At 36.6% G+C, this 5,957-nt stretch overlaps 1 non-coding gene across 1 annotated transcript; it reads right to left on the bottom strand.

The window, feature by feature from the left end:
• Positions 1-856: 856 nt before the first annotated feature.
• Positions 857-962, bottom strand: LOC124893702. Its single transcript, XR_007050864.1, has one exon. It is a non-coding gene; the product is annotated as a small nucleolar RNA R71 (small nucleolar RNA).
• Between the last annotated feature and the right edge of the window lie 4,995 nt (positions 963-5,957).

The following is a 5,957-nucleotide window of genomic DNA, read 5'->3' as shown; positions in this document are numbered from 1 at the left end:
CTATACAATACCTAATACTCATTGTCTAAAACTAAAAGTTGTTAAAATTCTAGTTGTTTAATCCTCGTGGGAACAATATGTGATTGTCCAAATCACTATATTACTTGAAATATCATGTGAACTTAAGTGTGCATTTGAGTCGCAATAGGTTTTTGGCGTAGTTGCCGGGGATCTAATACAATTAGTGAATTGCTAAATTTTTGGTTTAGATACTAAGTGTAGGTGTTGAGAACTTGATCTTAGCGGATAAATTTTTACAAGTTTAGCTGAATCAAGGACTGGCGAGAGATAAAGAACTAGTAGAGCCTTTTGAAGAATCAGAGCAAATCTTTCAACAAAGGCGAAGAGTTCAATATTCCACTCAACATGGTCAAATGGCTAAAATACAAGATCCGAATGTTCTTAATCCCAATGCTTCCATTGATCCAAATGCCGAGAACATTCCACCTCTTGTCATTCCAGTTATCCCAGTTATTCCTGCTCAATCAAATGCAAGACCTCTTCATGAGGTGGCAATCCCACTTACGAATCATGTGACTAATAACATTCGAAAACCCAAGCCAGGAGGTCCATTTGAACTGAAGAAGAATATGATGTAACTATTGAACTCAACAGGGCAATACCATGGCCTTTCACATGAAGATCCACAGCCGCATATACAGACCTTCCTGGAAATAAGTGATACATATATTCCTGTAGGGGTGAATGATGATTATGTAAGATTAACGCTTTTCCCTTTATCTCTAATGGGAGAATCAAAAAGGTGGTTATCTATTGAACCATTACTTTCCATCACTTCATGGGAGATTGCATCCGAAAGTTCCTTATTCGATTCTTTCCATCACAAAAGAATGCACGTTTGAGGAAAAGATCTTGAGTTTCATACAAAAAGATGGAGAAAATATTTACCAAGTGTGGGAGAGATTTAAAGGCATGCTCAAAAACTTTCCTCATCACCATCAATCAAATAATGTCTTTGTTCACACATTTATAGAAGGCCTTGAGTCGAATACAAAGATTCTCTTAGATTCAGCAGCAGGTGGCCATGCTTTGGAGAAAACTTATGAAGAATTGTATACACTATTTAATCAAAATTCATAAGGGAATCATGATTGGTATGCAGACTCAAGGAGTGCTCCCAAGATGGTTGCAGAGGTATTGGAGGTAGATCAGTTCACTACATTATAGGCATATATTGCAGCCAAGCAAAATCCTATGATTACTCAGCTTAATAACATAAAGTTGGGTGTTACTCAACCAACAGCTACAACAAATGCAGTCCAACAAGAAAATTGTTGGCGTGAGGTTTGCAGAAGTGGTGAGCATATAGCTGATGCTTTCACGGCTAATCCATATTCTGTCAACTATGTGGGGAATGCAAATTGGCAGGGACAACAAAATTTTGGTAATACTTATAATCCCAACTGGATAAACTATCCTGTTTCCTTATGGGGTGGAAATCAGATGCAGAATACAAATTAGTACAAGGGACAAGTGCAACAAAATCCACAGCCAGCTCAAAATACTAAGGAGACTACTCAATCTAGCAATAAGGAGGAATTGATGAAGCAATTTATGGCTCAACAATTGTAATTTGCAACAGAAATTAAGACTCAAATTCATACTTTGTAGATGAGTTGAAGAGTTAACAATTTCTTATGAGAAATTTAGAGTTCTAGTTGGGTCAAATTACAGAGGCACAAAATACAGGACCTCAATGAGTATTAACTAGTGATATAGAGACAAATTCTAAACAGGTAAAAATGGTTACAACAAGGAATAGGCTGGAAACTAAGGAGACAGATCAAGAATTGGTTAGTCCCATAATTATTGATAACAGTACCAAAGACAATGCAGAGAAAAAATTAAAGAAAAAATGGCAAATAATGAAATTCATGTGAACAACAAAACTCTACCCCTTACCCTTTCCTTAAAGGGAAAGGAACCATCAAAAGGAGGCAAGTTATAAGAAGTTGTTAGATATTCTGAAGCAGGTTCAAGTGAATCTTCCTCTTTTTGACATTATTCAAAGTGTGCCAAAATATGAAAAATATTTTAAGGATATATTTATGAATAAGAACTCATTGGCGAGAATGTCTAGTTGTACTTACTCAAGAGTGCACGTCCAAGATTCAAAAAACATTACCCACAAAGCTTAAAGATCCAGGTAGTTTTTCCTTGTAGATTACCATTGGACAGACTATTTATGCATGTGGATATGTCACTTGGGAGTTAACATAAATATTATGCCTACATCATAGTATCGGAAGATGGGCTTGGGAGTTCCAAACCCATTACTATTATTTTATAGCTGGCAGATAGATCACTTGCTAGGTTGGATAGTATTATCAAGGATGTAATGCTGCAAGTAGGATCATTAATCTTTTTTGTGGGTTTTGTAACTCTTGACTTTAAGGTTGATCTTGTGGTTCTATTTATTTTATGACGACCTTTCTTAGCAATAGGGCAGTCACTAATTGATGTAGCAGCCGAAAAAATGACCACGTGGGAGCATTATAAAGTAGAAGTATTTGATGTGTACAAGGAGTTGAAATTGTCGGCTATATATGAGGAGTTTCCATTTATATCGTTTATTAAGCATATTTCTGATTGGCAGTTATTGTTGTCTTATGATCCATTAGAGTGAGTTTTAATGGGTCATGATTTATATAGACATGTGGAAACATGGAATAGGTTTAGGTTATGAATTTGGCAGTGGTTGAAACTATGAAAGTTCCTATTGAACCATTAAATAGGCCAATTGGTCCATCGCCAAAGCCCTCAGTTGAAGAAGCTCCTAACTTGGAGCTTAAGGTTCTTTCTCCTCATTTATAATATGTTTTTCTTGGTGATCAAGATACTTTGGCTGTTATTTTGTCTACAAGATTAACAAATGTGCAACTAAAGAAAGCTATAGCAGTCCTAAAGAGGAGAAGAAAGGTGATTGGTTGGTAAATGTCCAATATTATAGGAATTAATCCAGCATTTTGGATGCACAACATTTACATAAAAGAGGGTTACAGACCAAGAATGCATCAACAAAGAAGGTTGAATCCTATGATGAAGGAGGTGGTTAGAAAAGAAGTGATCTAGTGGTTAGATAGTGGTATTGTTTACCCAATTTCCAATAGCAAATGGGTGAGTCCAGTGCATTGTGTGCCAAAAAAAGGAGATATAACCATGGTAACTAATGATGATAATGAGTTGATTCCCACACGCATAGTGACTAGTTGGAAGATCTGTATTGACTATCATATATTAAATGAAGCAACTCGTAAAGACTACTATCTGATTCCTTTCATTGACTAATTGATACATAGATTGGCAGGACAAGAGTATTATTATTTTTTGGATGGGTACTCAGGCTACAATCATATAATTATAGCATTGGAAGACCAGGAAAGGACCACTTTCACTTTTCCATATGGTACATATGCGTTCAGACGCATGCCCTTCGGCCTATGAAATACACCTGCTACATTTCAGAGATGTATGATGGAAATATTTTCCAATATGGTTAAAGATTTTGTAGAGGTATTCATGGATAATTTCTCTGTGTATGGTAATTTTTTTGATAAGTTCTTGCAGGATCTTGACAGAGTCCTAGCTCGATGCGAAGAGATGAACTTGGTGCTGAATTGGGAAAGGTGCCACTTAATGGTTAAGGAAGGAATTGTCCTAGGCCATAAAGTGTAATGCAAAGATCTCAAAGTGGACAAGGCGATGGTTGAAGTGATTGAAAAGTTTCCATATCTAGTCACAATCAAAGAAGTGCGGAGCTTTCTTGGACATGCAGGTTTCTATAGGCGATTCATTCAGTATTTTTCAAAGATTGCAAGACCCATGTGAAAATTATTCAAGAAAGAAGCCAAGTTAGAGTTTGGGAATGATTGCCAAGCAGCTTTTGAAAAACTAAAGAAGTTGATTGAAGAACCTATTCTGATTACCCCAGATTGGGAGTTACCATTTGAGCTTATATGTGATGCTAGTGATGTTGTTGTGTGAGCTATTTGGGTTAGAGAAGAGATAAGGTATTTTTCTCAATATACTATGCTAGAAAAGTATTGAATGATGCTCAAGATAATTAGATGGTTACAGAGAAAGAGATGTCGGTAGTGATGTATGCATTCGACAAGTTTAGATCATACTTAGTTGGCACTAAGGTCATTTTCATACTGACCATGCTGCTATTAAGTATCTTGTAAACAAGAAGGATGCAAAACCTCGACTTATTAGGTGGATTCTTCTACTACAAGAATTTGATCTTGAGGTTCGAGATCGGAAGGGAGCTGAAAATCAAGTTGCGGACCACTTGTCATGGTTGGAAAATTGAAATCATACTGTTGATGACTCTCTTAGTATTAGGGAAAAGTTTCCTGATGAAAAGTTGATGTCTTTAGATACAGTTGAGTTTCCATGGTATGTTGATATTGTTAATTTAATAGCTTATGAGGTGTACCCTCCTGATGCCACCACTCAATGAAGGAAGAAATTGCTCCTTGATTCACCTACCTATATTTGGGACAAACTATATCTCTTTAAGAAGGGTCCATATGGAGTCATTCATAGGTGTATCTCAGAGGCTGAATTTTCAAAGGTGCTTGAAGATTACCATTTATCTCCTTATGGTGGACACCGTGGAGGTGAGAGGACTACTAGAAAAATGATGTAATTAGGTTTTCTCTAGCCTACATTGTTTAGGGATGTAATTGCTTTTGGGAAAAATTATGATCAATGTCAAATGTTGGGTACTATATCTAGGCATCATGAGATGCCCCTTAACAATATTTTAGAAGTCGAAGTCTTTGATGTTTGGGGGATCGATTTCATGGGCCTATTCCCACCTTCAAAAGGCAATTTGTTCATTTTTGTAGAGGTTGACTACATCTCTAAATGGGTGGAAGTTGTATCTATTCCAACTAATGATGCAAGAGTGGTGCTGAAATTTGTGAAGAAGAACATATTTTCCCAATTTGGTATACCTAGGGTGATAATTAGCGATGGATGTATGCACTTTATCAATACTTGGTTAAAAAATCTTCTTGCTAAAGATGATGTTAGGCACAAGGTTGCTACTACGTACCATCCCCAAACTATACAAGTTGAGGTGTCCAATAGGGAGATTAAGCAAATACTTCAGAAGACTATGAATGGGCAGCGAAAAGATTGGGCTAAAAAGTTGGATGATGCACTTTGGGCATACCAGACAACTTACATGACGCCCATTGGTACGTCCCCTTAATGCTTGGTTTATGGTAAAACATGCCATTTTCTAGTAGAGCTGGAACATCAAGCATATTGGACGGTGAAAAAGCTAAATCTTGAGATGACTACTGTGGGGGAGAAACGGTTAATGCAGCTGAATGAACTTAATGAGTTTAGGCTTCATGCCTACGAAAAGGCCAAACTATACAAGGAGAAGACCAAAAGATGGCATGATAAAAAAATTGAATAGAGAGTATTTGAACCCGGATAACTTGTTTTGTTATTCAATTTAAGGCTTAAGTTATTTCTAGGTAAATTGCGATCAAAATGGTTTGGACCTTTTGAGGTAGTATGTATGACACCTCATGAAGCTGTAGAGTTGTGGAATAAAGAGAAGACATAAAATTTTCTTAGGAATGGACAGCATGTTAAGCACTATTGGGTGGATCATCCGGATAAGAACAAGGAATCTATCACTTTTGCTGATGACTGATACTAAGCTAAGTCATCCCAAGACGTAAAATAAGGCGCTATGTGGAAGGAAACCCACAAATTTAATGTAATAGGTAGTTTAATTTTTAGTAGTGAAGAAGAAAAAGAAAAAAAAGTGAGTCATGCCACGACCAAAAATAAGGCGCCTGGAGGGAGGCAACCCACTTTTCCTTACGTAATTTTGTTATTTTTGATTAATGTGTTGGAATGAGAAATTTGGTGAAGATAGAGAAGAAGAAAAGATGGTAAACATGGGCTTT

The sequence above is a fragment of the Capsicum annuum genome, unplaced genomic scaffold (assembly GCF_002878395.1).
Source record: "Capsicum annuum cultivar UCD-10X-F1 unplaced genomic scaffold, UCD10Xv1.1 ctg63972, whole genome shotgun sequence".
In the NCBI taxonomy this organism is placed as follows: domain Eukaryota; kingdom Viridiplantae; phylum Streptophyta; class Magnoliopsida; order Solanales; family Solanaceae; genus Capsicum; species Capsicum annuum.
This window is presented reverse-complemented; position numbering and strand designations above follow the sequence as displayed.